Source organism: Elgaria multicarinata, chromosome 5 (assembly GCF_023053635.1).
Source record: "Elgaria multicarinata webbii isolate HBS135686 ecotype San Diego chromosome 5, rElgMul1.1.pri, whole genome shotgun sequence".
Taxonomy (NCBI): domain Eukaryota; kingdom Metazoa; phylum Chordata; class Lepidosauria; order Squamata; family Anguidae; genus Elgaria; species Elgaria multicarinata.
Genome location: NC_086175.1, coordinates 112,294,725 through 112,310,430, shown reverse-complemented (window position 1 = coordinate 112,310,430; position 15,706 = coordinate 112,294,725). Strand labels below are relative to the sequence as shown.

The 15,706-nt window shown below is 39.4% G+C and overlaps 1 protein-coding gene across 1 annotated transcript in view; it reads left to right on the top strand.

Moving 5' to 3' along the window:
- Nucleotides 1-3,016: 3,016 nt before the first annotated feature.
- Nucleotides 3,017-15,706, top strand: part of TNFRSF19 (TNF receptor superfamily member 19) — a 66,433-nt gene continuing 53,743 nt past the window's right edge. The window contains exon 1 of the mRNA XM_063127033.1: nucleotides 3,017-3,458. The gene's annotated coding sequence lies outside the window, so the exon portion shown is untranslated. The remainder of the gene's footprint in view (nucleotides 3,459-15,706) is intronic.

Sequence of the window (15,706 nt, the reverse complement as noted above, 5' to 3'; positions counted from 1 at the left end):
CCAGCCACTGGCAGCCCACCATATTCAACAACACTCAAGCTTTTTCCTTGGAGCCTCCCAAGGACATTTCTAAAACACCACTTTCTACTCCTTATTTGGCAAACACTAATTTCCCCCAATGTCCATCATTCTCTATCTCGACATTAAAAATAACTTGAAAGGTTGCTTGAGCTATTTCCCTACCACCACCCCACTATAGTAGTAGCTATTCCCTACTTTGTTGAAGCGCTATGCATAAATCTGTGGTATGTACACCACACCTTTGGAAAAGATCCCTTCATACTTGTTTGATGTACACATGCGAGTTGCGTCCTCCAGCCATATGGAGTATGCAAAACAACATTGAAAACTTTCTCTTCATAATATTATAAACCCCTATCATTCCCCCAGCCATTTGTTTTAGCTAAAAATCCCCAGATGCTTTAACCCTGCCTTGAAAGGAAGCTCCCTGAAACATTTTGGTTGCCCTGTTCGGTACCTTTTCTATCTCTACAATATCCTTTTGGAGATAGGACAACCAGAACTGTACTCAGTATTCCAAATGTGACCTTACTATAAATGTAGGGCTCCTGTATCTTTAACAGTTGTATTGAAAAGGGAATTTCTGAAGGTGTCATTTATATATATGGAGAACCTGGTGAAATTTCCTCTTCATCACAACAGTTAAAGCTGCAGGTGCCCTGCCCTCTTTTAAACCTGGTCGCTCTAATATAGTGCCTGCAGCTTTAACTGTTGTGATGAAGAGGGAATTTCACCAGGTTCTCCATATATACAAATGACACCTGCTAAAATTCCCTTTTCTATGCAACTGATAAAGATACATGAGCCCTGTCTTCCTTTTCATATGGTCACCCTATATAAATGTGTTTATAAGGATATAACAACACCTTTATTTCCAATCCCTTCTAATGATCAGGAGCTTAGATAACATACTTGGTATTCTCTTTATCTTCCTTGACAGCTGGTGGGATGTGTTAAGCACACTAAGCCTACCTGGCAGTTGAGGGTTTCCAGTCCTACATCCAAATCCAACGGACTTCAAGGACCATCAATTTATGCAAAAGACTATGACAGTGTTCGGACGACACAATAACCAATGTTGGGCTAGTCAATGGTTGGTTATTGTGTCATCTGTCAGGACTTTTGCACACCATGGTTGGTTACTCAGCCAAAATAACCAACGCAAATAACCAACACTGTGCAGATTTGGTTATTTGAACAAGTGTTGGCTATCATGTCATTTGTTGGACACCGTTGACTATTTCGTAACACACAGTTGGTTATTTTTGGTGACTACAGAGTCCCCTGGCAAGAGCAACCAAAGTGGCGGCTGCCACTCTAGTCCAGCTAGCAGAACTCACAATGGCTGATGGGATACCAGCAGGAAGACTGAGGGGGAAGAGAGGGTGGGGGATGTGGCAATCAAACACACCGTTGACTAGTCAACTCAATGCTGGCTTTAATCCACATCTTGGTTGATTATAATCATGTCATGAGGGGAGTACCCCCTCGATAATAACCGTGGAGTTGACTATTAACCCACTATTGACTATTGTGTTGTCTGAATGCAGCCTATGCCTCATTCAGTAGGTTACACTGTTTAGCTAGATCCTCACCTGTCCACTGTGTGGGAAGGAAAAGTTTATTACTCACATAATTTCTTCCCCCCGAAGAAGGAGAAATAGGTGCTACTTTGTTTTATGATCTTCCTGTCCTCATGTTTATTCATGTCGAAATGAGTACTATCATGGCAACACGCTGCTCCTGATGCAAATGCAGCTTGTGCCGCTCGCAAGTGGGAAAAGGTGTGAAAATTATGTTCCACACCACACATGATGGAAATGCACAGACAAAAACTGTGAAGTGGAGCTTGCATCTCAGTCACATGCGAAGCCATACTCTTTAGGAAGGAGAGAAAATAAATCAGCATCTAGCTGCAGGACCGGGGTTTCTTGCCATAGATCAGCAAGAAAGGGCAGGCACATTAAGGTACTAACTCAGTTCACACAGAAGTATTACTTAACTGTCTTGCATAAGTATTGCCCCAGTAGCAGTGATAAGCAAAACAATTCAATGATTCCCAGGATCTTGTTCGAAGCATTATAGTTCACCTGGGCCAGATCTACACTACTGCTTTAAAGCGCTTTATAACAGTTATAAAGCGCTTTAACTGCTTTAAAGCGCTATAAAACTGTTATAAAGCACTTTAAAGCAGTAGTGTAGATCCGGCCCCGGTTCATGTTAGGGCTGCAACTGTGTTGTTGTTGTTGTTGTTGTTGTTGTTATTATTATTATTATTTGGCACCATCTATGGTGCTGTGTATAGTAAAACAATAAAGCAGCAGCTCCCTGCCACATAAGCTTATATTCTAATAAAATATGCATATTTACTTGGGGGCAAGTCCCATTTAAATCAGTGGGACTTACTTCTGAGTTGATATGCACAGGACTGGGCTTTGAGCCTCTCTTCTCAGACTTAACAACTTGTAGACATACTTACACATTTTTTTTCTCTAAAGCTTTTTCAGTACTAGATCTGAGTGTGGGAATGTGTGTGTGTTGTAGGAGGGTGGGTTTTTAAAAATTCTTTTGGTGGTTTCAGTGGCAATTTCTTGGCAGCTGTTACGAATCATCCCACAGGTTTATAATTTAAGCCTGTGTGGGAAATTTTGATTTTGGTCAGACACAATGCTGGTAAATACCCTCACCCTTAATGTTATTGCACAAGAACATTTAAAAGGCACTGTCTCTTTTTCATGGCTTCACATGAAAATTCCAAATAACAGAAACTTTGAAAGGACTTTCTTGCAGTGTTTACAGCAGCTAACTCAATTAAAAACCACACAGACTCTTATGCTGTTCAGCTGTGTTTCCCCACAGGCTGTATTACAGCTTTCCAACCAGTCCCACAGCATTGAATGATGTCATGGGATCAGTTCAGTGAGATGAAAGGCATAAAGCGGAACCCGCTGGCACTGGGGAAAGCTTCCAACACACAATCTGCGTCGAGCACAGCTTGAGAACAAAAAAGAGAGAGAGAAGGCTACAGATCCAGCCATTCAACTCCAAGAATCATGTATTACTCCCTCCATGACAAAACAGGGGGGGTAGGTGGATCTCTAGTGATGGGTTTTTATTAAATGTATTTGAGGAAAGGGGGAAGGCAGAGAACGGAGCACAACTACCTGCTAAAAAGAAAGTTCTTTCTCTCTCTAGTCTCCAAAGCACAGCCTTTGATGTATGGCAACAGATCACTGATCAGATTACAGGCATTTGGTCTCACTGCTCGTCTGCCTTTGATCTGCGTGCTTAATTTTATTTTCCTGGATTTGAAGTTTGCCTGGGCTTGTGCTGACATTAAAAAAAAAGGAGATGAAGGCATTTAATACAGAAGCTCTGGCAGAGTGAAATTTAGTTGCAGAAAGAGTGGCTATTGGATAAGCATCAGCATACATCAGGTACTGTATTTTTTATTATTTCATTTGATTTTTTCAACATGTTTTAATGGGAAGCCTAGTTTAGGAGACTGATAGATATATGAAACGTCCACACAGATATTTGCAGTTTAAGATTGGCATGCATCTAAATGTAGGAAATATTTCAGCAACATTCTTAATGGCAGAATCTGTTGTGCATTATCTTATTGAAACTACAGCTACTCAAAGTATGGTTCAGAAAAGAAATCAAATGTTTTCATTACACAGCTGGGAGCCCTTTTATTTTTTAAAAAATACATGTAGATCTTAAGACTTGTTCAGATTCACTTAATGAGCATATAAGCAGCTCAGATCTTCAATTATATGTATGTATTCTCGTAACCTCTCTGAAATCAACTGGATGTTTTATATTGAAATTATTTGAGGATCATGGTGTGTGGTTGCAACTCTGTGCCAATTACTCTCAAATGAAACCTTTAGGATTCCATTGTCATCAATGAGACTTACTTCTTAAGCAAATGTGTTTAGAATTGAGTTGTTTCGCTCAGTGGAATATAAACTATATCCAGAAGACAGAGTGAGTGCAGCACTACTCCAATAATAATAAGCATGATCACCTTAAATCTTACTGAGTTTGATGGAGCTTACTCAGTAGTAAATGTGCTAAGTTACGTTTGCTATATTTTGTTGTAGGATTGCTGTAAGTCCAGTCTAAATGTCTGTGTGTTCAAGGTCAGGTTCTCCAACTGATTGAATTGTCAGGACAACTCTACAAGTAAATGGAGATGCTGCAAATGCTAAACTCAGTGGGAAAGCCCTTGCATATATGAAATCTGTGTGCAGATTCGTGCTCTAATGCATGCAAGAAACTATGTGTGAAAGTCTCTAGGATGTAATACACATATAATCAGTTTAAGTTATGGCCATGTTCAAATATGCATTCATTAAAAGCCTGGCATTTTGGTATTAACAACATAATGCTATGCAAGTTTACTCAGAAGTAAGTCTCTCCGTGTTTGATTGGGCTTACTACCTAGCAAGTGTATTTCAGATTGCAGTCTAAGGATCCCTATAGATATTATTTGCTTTCTATTTGTAAAGAAGATTAACCCATGCTTTAAAAAAAATCTACTTACTTTTTTAGAACGTTAAACAGGAAAAAGTACACGTGCTGGATTATATGCTTGTTCATATCTTAATCAGGCACTGCGTATATACATACACACCCTGAAGTTGTTTTAATGAGGGACTAAAATAAATTAATAAATCCTAGTTTTTACAACGGTGGCCAAAATTGAATTAAAATTGGTTCACAAACTCCTGTTTAAACCAAAACAAAAACCAGCTAATACCCAGAACATGTTAACTGAGGATTAACTGCTCTTAACATATATTAGCACTGAACATCTGTTTAAGGTTTTTGGTTGTTCTGTTTGAAAATCCAGCCTCTCAATATGAGATCATAGCCATATTTTTTAGGACCCATAATCGTCTACCATGAGACTCCTGGCTAAACTTCCAAATACTCTGAAGAACATTATGAACATGAAGAGTTTTCAGAAAATTGGCCCATATTTCTGGTGCTGTCTGTACATGAAAACCTGACACTAACAGGTCAATATTCTAATGACCCCAACACATATATTAAGATGTAATTTCTTTGTGTCCCCAAATATTTGTATACCAAACCTAACGTAAAGACTGACAACATTTAAAATGTCTTTCCTTCCTTCTTTTTCTAAAAGTAAAGCCACAACTTACAAGCATGCTTTACTATTAAATCTCAAAATATTCCTTGCAGTTTCCTCCATACCAATTCTCTTATCACAGTCATGTGATCAGCATAAATACTAGCTTCAGTTTATGCTTTCTTAATATTCACTGAAGTAATTATTAAAGGAAATAGTGTAATCAGTTCTAAAATATGTGTCATGGTGGCCTCTTCGACAAGTTTATTGCTTCTATTTAGTCGAAGGATATTTTTTTTATTTTTGTCAAAGGATATACTAGCCACAAGTGAAATTATTTAGGTATGGCTTGCATAATATTTTGATTTATCAACCTTAACTAATCTAGTGGAGTCACTTCAATGCTCTCATCCACTTTTAAATTAGTTTTTCTTAAGATTGGTTTTGGCTATTATTAGGGGTACTAATAATAATAAAAATATTAATAATAAATGTGATCTTTAAGTTCTTATAGTTTTCTCCTTAACATTAAGAATCTACCACCCTTCCCTTAACTTTTATAGGATTTACAATGTCTAACAGTCTGTGTCTAACAACTCTTATCACAACTTTTGTATTTTAGGTTAGTAGTAATAAATAACTTATATATAACTTTATGCATTTTGATTTCCTTTAAATATTTAAAATATTTCCATTTTTCCCCAAATAGAAATTTCTTGAAGAAAATACATATCTTCCTCCTTCACCAACCTTGTCACTCTTCTCCTCTTACAAATACTGTTTCAATTTGCTACATTTCGTGTTGACTGTTTCCATTTGTTCAGTACCTTTATTATTAAAAACATTTAAAAGGGTTTTGCAGTCTGCTACAAAAACTAGCCATCAGAAGTAAATAATTATTGTAAGATTGTAGGAAGTTGCATTTCTAACAAACACAGTTGCTTCAAATTCCTACAGCTATTCTAATACATATAAAACATCATAAGTTCTGGCAATGCGAACATTACAGAGTGAGGCACACAGAAGTCTGTTAATTTTAATGGGCTTAAGTGCACCTAAGTCTGTGCTAAAATGTGGCAAATAATTTTCATATGTAAGTAGTCTCACCTCAGTATGAGAACTACAGTTACTGTCTTCAGTATTGGTCACAAGGAGTTAGAGATGTTTAATTTACAGGAAGAGATGTCAGGACTGCCTAAACTGGCCATTCCGAGACGAACGGAATGCCGCCATGAAGAACCTCAGCCGCGGGCCCTTCTCTGTAGCGGCCCCCACCCTCTGGAAAACCCTCCCTCGTGCGGTTTGGGAGGCAGAAAACTAACATCTTTTAAACGCCTCCTGAAGGCATACCTTTTTACACAGGCTTTCCCTGGTTTTTAATGTAGCTGGTTTTATATTGCCTTTTTAACTTTCTCATGTTTTAAATTTAGACTTGTTATATTTTATGGTTTTTAATTGTGCACTGCCCACAGAGCTTCAACTGACAGGCAGTATAAAAGTGTAATAAATAAATAAATCTGATGGAGATTAATTGTACCTTTCTTAAAATGGCTAAAAACAGTGCCATTTTGTTGTACTGAATAGAGTGTTGGACCAGGAAGGCCTGATTTCAAATCCCCAGTCAGACATAAAAGGTTATGGGCAAGTCACTCACACTCAGCCTATGAGTTTAAAAATATGTGTATGCTGCCCTTTAACCATGTCCTTAGGATAGCTTACAACAAAGTTGAAAACAAATTAAAATACTTGCCAAAAAAATCCATAAAACGTATTAGCATAGCATAAAAACAAGTTTAAATTTAGAACAAATTTAAAGCAAGAACAGCTTGGTAAAATAATAGATCATAGAATCATAGCATAGCAGAGTTGGAAGGGGCCTACAAGGCCATCGAGTCCAACTCCCTGCTCAATGCAGGAATCCACCCTAAAGCATCCCTGACAGATGGTAGTCCAGCTGCCTCTTGAATGCCTCTAGTGTGGGAGAGCCCACAACCTCCCTAGGTAACTGATTCCATTGTCGTTCTGCTCTAACAGTCAGGAAGTTTTTCCTGATGTCCAGCTGGAATCTGGCTTCCTTTAACTTGAGCCCGTTATTCCGTGTCCTGCACTCTGGGAGGATCGAGAAGAGATCCTGGCCCTCCTCTGTGTGACAACCTTTTAAGTATTTGAAGAGTATTTGAAGATCCTCCTCTCTGAGATGGTTTTTCCATAGTAAGCGTTCCACCACTGAAAAAGACCCTTTCTGCAGTAGCCACATGTCATACCTCACCTGGCTGGACCACCCAGAGAAAGCCTAAGAACAAGAATTTAAGGTTTGGATAGATGCATATGGGGACATCTGATCCTTCAGGTTTCTTGCTCCCAAGCCATGAAGGGCCTTAAAGGTCAAAACCAGCACTTTGACCTAGGCATTCAGACTGAGAGGTAGTGGAGTTGGAAAAGCATTGGTATGATAGGCTCATAGCACCCACCCAGCCCTAATTAGCAATTTTGCCTAATCTCCTTCACAGGGTTGTTGGGAGAGTAAAATTGAATAAAGTCACTACGTTCCCTGAAGATACAAATGTGATAAATATCTATACCACCATGAGAGCTAGATATGTGCAGAATGACCAGAAGCAATGCAAAAAGCAACAAAGACTAAACTAACTGCAGCATTCTGCCACTTTAAAAAACCCAGTGGTTTAGCCTTTAATGGGCCTGATTCATAAAGGATTTAATAATAATACCTGGCACTTACAATACTTTAGACTTTCAAAGCACTACACAAACATTCATTAATCCTCTGCACAAAGTTTTCAACAAAACTGACTTCAAGAGACACATGAACATATACTATTTATTTACTCAACAGATGCGAGCAATTATTGATTCCTTTCTACAATCAAACTGTCTCGGGTAACACCATAAACATATTTTGGGACTAGTAGAAGTAAAGATTACTAAAACACTCGGTAATATAATATTGACATCGGTTTCCAACAGCTGTCATAACAAGTGCAGATCTGTCTTTAGAGCTGTCTCAGTTGTCGAGCTACAGAGATGATATTCCATATATTTTTGCTTTATTATAAGGTTCAATTCATCTAACTTCCCAAACAGATTTTTTTTTCTTTTTCACCAGTGATTAAAATTGGGCGATAAAGTGGAACAATAAAAGAAGAGAGCATTTAAAGTTTTGCTGTTAGGCAGAACTTTCTACTGGACAAAACAGAGGTAGTTAATTCTCTGCAACTTATCTAGTGCTTTCACACCCACTGATCTAACAGTGCATACCCTTTTTAATCTCAGGTCATCATCCCCTCTATTTTCCCACCATGGAAGAGTGCCATTATTTATGTTGCCAAAACAGCACCACACATACACAAGAGGCTAGAGAAAACCCCAAGATTTGTGGAAGTACAAAAACATCTTTACATAAGGACATAAGAGGCATGCTGAATCAGACCAAGGGTCCATCTAGTTCAGCATTCTGCTCACACAATGGCCAACCAGCTGTTGACTAGGAATACACAAGCAGGACATGAGTGCAACAGCACCCTATTCCCCATGTTCCCCAGCAACTGGTGTACATTGGCTTACTGACTCTGCTACTGGAGGTAGCACATAGCTATCAGGACTAGTAGACATTAATAGCCTTCTCCTCCTTTACGATCACACGCCCTCCACCAAACATCCCAATGATGACTGAGTATGCTCAGTGGCCGCATCATGTTGACCGTCTGTTGGAAGAGAGAAAAAGGAAAGCCGGGGTAGAGGAAATGGAATGGAGTATTTTGAAAAAAGGCCTAGTTGGAACCATGAACAGGAGAACTGCACACTGCAACATTTTGTTGCAGGTCCAACTTGCAGAGGTTCTTCATCATAAATATTTGCTCTTGTTGTACATGTACCTGTGGTAAATTTGCAGTGTCCCTGACTCAGTAAAAATAATAAATGGATTCAAAGAACTAAGTGGAATGAAGATAGTTGCTAGCATTGTTCTGCAAATTATTGCACAAGTGCTATCAGAAGAGTGACATAGCGCTATAAGTACGTTCTATAGCAGTTCTCATATTTGTGCAAGAAGAGTATCTTCAGATTTAGTCCCACTTTCACTGCACATTGGGGAGTAAAATAGCAAATCCAAAACTATGACTTCATGTGAAAGGGCTTCTTTGAATATATCCTACCCAATATGAATTGGAGTCCTGCACTGACACACATGTTCATAACTTCGGGAACAAGCGTATGGGTTGCGCCCTCGTTAGATGGAAACCTCTGATCTTGGAGGGTTTCAAGTATTCAATGCCAAAAGAGCAAGAGGTGTCTTTGTGAGATTAAGATCAGCTCAATTACGCGTGACTTTTTTCAAGGATTTCCTTTTTCTGCAGTTCTGTACATCATAGCACTATCTAGTGACTGCATGCAGTCCTGTAGATATAGCGGGATTCTGGAAATTCACCGGCCTTCAGAGCGCTTCAAAACATGCTTAAATTCTATTACCACATTTTCCCTGTTAGGAAAAAAAGCGAGGATAAAGTTTATGAAGTACGGGAGAGGCCCTGGAGGTTGACAACATTGCGTAAAGGACCCACAAACTTCTATGAATGACCAATCACAAATGCACAATAAAAGCCTTGTGCAGAGAAGCCCTTTGAATTAAGAAACAATGTGTTTCTATGTGCTTGCTCAGCCTAAGAATTTGTTTTCAGTATAAGAACTGAGCTCACACACAAAAATTCACTCTTGGTTTTCCCACCAAATATTTCATGCAACCTAATTAGGGGAAGAAAAATCGATTTTTTTATTTTTTTTTATTTTTTGGCTATTAAACCACTGGGAGTCAGAAACCCTGGCAATCGACTACAAATCACCCAGAGATCTATCAGTAGATCCCAGTCTACTTCCTTAACACCCCTGAGTTAAAATATTATTTTCTGGATAGACAAACTGAACAAAATTACCATGTCTAATTTTGTTTTTGTGTAGTCTCAAATTTTAGAACCCACTCATTATTTCAGTAAAATTTGGTCATCAAGGGAGTGGGCTTGGCCCTTTATGGTTACAGTTACTTATATTTAATCCAACAAATATAAAATACATCATAAAGTGGCCTGGCACTCAAAGGAAATAGTCTTTATGCAGTAAATGCATATGTGCCAACCTTCAGAAAGTAAAAGAAATCAAAGTAATGAAATTTAGGAAAGAGCAAAAAGAAGACACAAATATTTGTTCCCATTAAAGATACAGGTTAAGAAGTACAAGATATGGTGTTGGAAACTGGAATGAGGAAGTCAGGCATAGGAACAAGCAAGGCAGTCATGCCTGACATATCAATGATATTATCTGCAAGGAGAACATTTTTTAGATAAAAAAAAATGTTACACACAGGGGAAGTTCTGTTTGAGCTATGAAGGGATTAGTTTCTAGTCATTAGAATAACTAAAAATAATGCAAACAGATAGTTTAGAAATAAAAAGTGAAATAATATACCTAGAAAATAACAGCCAGAACAAATTAAGTGCAATCTTTATACTTTATACTGTTAGTTTTACCCTACCCTGTGCCTGTTTACCCTACCCTGTGCCTGTTTGCTTTCTCTTCCCCTCCTTATTGTTTTATTATGGTTTTATTAGAATGTAAGCCTATGCGGCAGGGTCTTGCTATTTACTGTTTTACTCTGTACAGCACCATGTACATTGATGGTGCTATATAAATAAATAAATAAATAAATAAATAAATAAATAAAAATAATAATAATAATCTTTTTGCAGAGGTAGATTTAGATGCAAACAATTCTGCACACTTAGTTGCAAATAAGCCTATTTATTTCAATAGGGTAATGCTGCATTCCCACTTATTGTGACTAAGCCCCACTGAATTCAGTGGGACTTCTGAGTAGCTATGTAGTAGATTGCACTTTAAATCATGCCTAACTCTGCTTAGGATTGAGCTGTTTATGTGGAAGACAAACTAAATGCATATGAAAACCTATTTATTGTTAGAGCCATATGTGTTGGTGCATGGAGCAAGGAACAATCAGTTTCTTTGGGGGTTTTAAATTATTTGATTATTTAAATTGATTAGTCATGAATTTGTTAGTACTTTATCTAGTGTGTATTTATTGATTTTTGTTTATATTGTTGTGTTTTGTATGTTATGGTTAATTGGAATGCGCTCTGGTATAGAATGCAATGTAAATTTGCATTACATTATTATTATATTATTATTTTCAATACAATTTTAGTTGTATTATGTAGATTTAAGCACAAACTGATTAAAGTTTTACTTGTGAATAAATGGCATAAAAATATGCAGCTCAGGCCTTCAGAATAGGGTAGTTGACAGACAAGTAATCAGCAGGCCCGATGTGAGATAAAAGAGAGGCAATACATTAAAGGAGTGGGTTTTGTGCTGTCCCCTGGAGAAGCCTGTATGACCTTTGAAATGTGTGTACTCTAGGGCATATTCATAGTTGACATGGATAAATGGCAAGGCATAATTGAAAGTAGCATGTGATGGGAAGAAAAGGTGAAGCAGAGACAATGATTTGGGTTGCTCTGCCTTCTGCAAGTAGAGGTTCCTCAAAAGACAGGTTAAAATAGAAAGGGTTTCCTGAAGCTAGAACATTTGAAAGCCAATAAATACAGGGTCAGGTAGATTCAAGCCATTCCAATAGCAACACTAAGGGCATGTCTACACCAGCCATTTATCCCGGGATCATCCCCGTGCATACAAATGACACACAGGATCCAGGGAGCAGGCAGGGACAATCCCTCCATTTTCCTGGGATAATCCTTTGGTGTAGAAAGGGCCTGAGAGCATCATCAGATGAGTGCTTTGTTGCACGCTCGTTACTGGTCACTCGTAGAAGGCTTTGTCATGTTTCTGGGACAGGCTGAATGCACAAAATAAAGGCCTATCGACAAAATGTTTGTGAAGTACAGTATTTTATGACTGACTGAACAAAATATTATCTTATTAGAAACAACCGTGACTGGGAATCTTTTCCAACATGCACCCTGGCTCTTATTATTTATTACACTGCAGTTTGAGTGTCAGTCAGCCCCAGGAAACAGACATTAAAGTGATTTGAGAAAATCTCTGAGACAGAGTGCTAATGCAGATCTAACCCTGTGCCAAGAGCAAAGCATTCACAGACCCTCTGTTTCAGGACTACAGAATTTGAAGCCTGGGGTCGCAGCCCAGTTTTCCGGGTGTCCCAATCTGCTTCTCTGGGATCCCTCAGAGGCCTACGCCCCTTCCTCTAGTCCCACCTTCCCCCTCAACTGCCAATCAATTGGTGGTTTCCTAGCATTTCTGCAGTCCCCCCCCCCCCCACAACATTCTGCCTTTCTTAAGACTTAGCTGCTGGCAGTAAGAGCTTTAAGCTTACATATGCTGGTGCTTTTGTCCTGCCACTTTTGCATTTGGGCCCATCTCATTTTGCTTAGAACCACTGTTCTCTACTGGAATTTCCCCCTTCCCCCCACCTCAAGCTTCTCTGAAATAGAATTCAGCCCCTGGGAAGAAAGAGGAAGCAAGCAACAACCACATGACCCATTCAGTGTTTATTTTTGTAGCGCTGCTTCTCCTGCACACAGCAGAAAATGGCGGCAAGTTTCCCTATAGCTGCAAATATTGGATTTTCTCTGTCCTATTTTGTGATGGGAAAAAGACCAGAAGGAGCGGGAGATGCGCAGAAGATTCCCAGTCAGGGTTGTTTCTAATAAGTTAATATTTCATTCAGTGAGCCATAAAATACTTGACAATTTTTTTGTAGATAGGCCTTTATTTCATGCATTCAGCCTGTCCCAGAAACACGACAAAGCCTGCTGTACACAAATTTGAGTCAGCAACATCATAGACAAGTAGATTAAAATTAGAATGTCCCAAACCATTGGAGGCAGTATTTGTAGAAGGCAGATGGCATACCTAGTATAAGATGGGCATGTCTACACTATACTTTTTTCCTGGGGTCATCCCTGTGCATCCCCAGGGTCAACCCCTCCATTTTCCCAGGATAACTGCTTCTGTAGTTATCCCAATTTTCACCGTGGTCCTGGGACCATCCTGAGGACCGCGGCTGGTGTGGGTGCCCATCCCGGCTTCCCCCTTCATCCCCGTGCGTAGCAGTGCCAAGCACGGAGCCGTTTGGGGGCGGGCTCCATGTCCTTTGGGGGCGGGGGCAGCAATTTTGCCATCCCAGGTATGGCAGGGGGCTGGGTGTGTTGTTGTTTTTTACATTATTTTTGACAGCTGCGTGCGGGCATGGCTCTACTTAAAAGAAAAAAATGAGGGCCACAACGTATGTCACACAGCCATCAAGATACTGGGGGAGGATCGTGAAAGCAGGTAAGTCCACGATCCCCCCTCCCTCTACACCTTTAGGTGTAGACACGCCTGATGATTCTTACACAACAGAGCTACATAATGCAATTTATCACTCCAGAAAACCTGGCTTTAGCTTTTCATATTTCCTCTCTATTGTCTGCACTACAGTGGGTGCGCAGCACCATTCAGGCCCTTCTCTGACCTTTAACATCTCATAGTTGGCTTGTTACCAATATCCCAGCAATCCTCATGACTCCAAAGTGCATTAGTGTTAACTTACCAGCACAAATGTGCACTGTGGCTTATTCATTAACACCAGCAGGCGCAGCAAGAATCACTCTTGTTAAAAGCATAGCAGTCCTAGTGGTGGAACCAAAAGTGTTTTCTTCTCTGACTTTTTTACATCTCATTGTAGGCTTATTATCACATATCCCAGCAAACTTCATGACTCCTAAGTGCATTAGTGTTGACACTGCATATTCATTAGCAACACCAGATGCAAAAGAACCACTCTTGTTAAAAGCAGAGCAATCTTAGTGGTGATATCAAAAGTGTTTTTATTTAATATATTACAGCATAGTTGTATACAAGACATACTCAGAACTAAGCCTGACTCTCATTGTGTGCAATGGACTGTATTCCCAGGTAAAGTTTCATAGGCTTGCAGCATTAATGATATTTTTATTGTTTTTTAATTGCCTCAGGGCAAATGAGGAGGAACTGGTAGTTAGCTAATTCATAAACTGATTATCGTCAAAGCAACGATAAACAATTGTTGTAGCAACTGGGATTTCTTGAAAAAGGAATTAAGGATAGTGCAATCTCAAGCAATACCAATGAGGAAGAAAATGAGGAGACATTTAAAGAAGCCAATGTGGTTGAACAGGTACCTCATGAAGGAGTTGAGACTAAAGAAAGATGCTCACTGGAAATGGAAGGAAGGGCTTATGACCAAGGAAGTCTACAAAGCTTTAGTGAAGAAATGTAGGAATGAGGTCAGGAAGGAAAAGGCAGAAAATGAGCTAAGGTTAGCAAGGGAGGGTTTCTTCAAATATGTCAATAGCAAGAGGTAGACAACAAAGGCGGTAGGCTCACTGCTTACACCAAATGGAGAAAACTTAACAGAGGACCAAGAAAAAGCAGAGGAACTCAACTCCTATTTTGCCTCTGTCTTTACATCCAAAGGAAACAATGAGTTAAGTAGAAAAGACTGGAAATGAACACGACAGGGGAGGGTGTAAATCAGTAAGGATATGGTACAGGAACTTTTAGCCAATTTGAATGCTTTCAAGTCCCCAGGGCCTGATGAAATATACCCTAGAATATTGAAGGAACTGGCTGAAGAGCTATTGGGCCCTCTGTAAATCATCTTTGACGAGTCCTTTGAGAACTGGGGATGTGCCAGAGGACTGGACAAGAGCAAATGTAGTCCCCCTCTTCAAGAAAGGGAAAAAAGAAGACCCCCAATAATTAACAACCAGCGAGTCTAGCATCAATCCTTGGAAAGCTGTTAAAACAGGTAATAAAGCAGTCCATTTGTAAGAAACTTGAAGGCAATGCTGTGATTGCTAAGAGCATGGCTTTGTCAAAAATATGTCATGTGAGACAAATCTTGTCTCTTTTTTTCACAGAGTAACTATTCTAGTGGACAAGGGAATGCTGTGGACATAATTTACCTTGATTTCAGCAAAGCTTTTGACAAGGTTCCACATGATATTCTCATTGACAAGCTACTAAAGTTGGCTAACTGCACTCAGAGAGCCAGCATTAATGGCTCTACATCGAGTTGGAGAGCAGTAACCAGTGGGATACCAAAGGGTTCTGTCTTGAGGCCAGTATTATTCAACATTTTTATTAATGACCTGGATGACAGGATTGATGGGTTTATCAAATTTGTGGATGACACAAAACTGCAAGGTCTGGCCAACACCCATGATGACAGAATGGGACTGCAATCTGATTTGGACAGATTTGAAGACTGGGCGGAGAGCAACAAGATGTCCTTTAGCAAGAAATGTAAGGAATTACATTTAGGGAGGGAAAATGTAGGGTTCACATATAAGATGGGGATTCATGGCTTTGAAGCACTACAGCGGAGAAGGATTTGGGTGTGGTTGTTGACAGCAATCTGAACATGAGTCAGCAGTGTGAGATAGCTGCTAGAAGGGCTGACACAGTTCTGGGCTGCATTAGAAGAAGCATTGTATCAAAGACGCGTGAAGTCCTTATTCCTCTCTACTCAACACTAGTGAGACCACACATGGA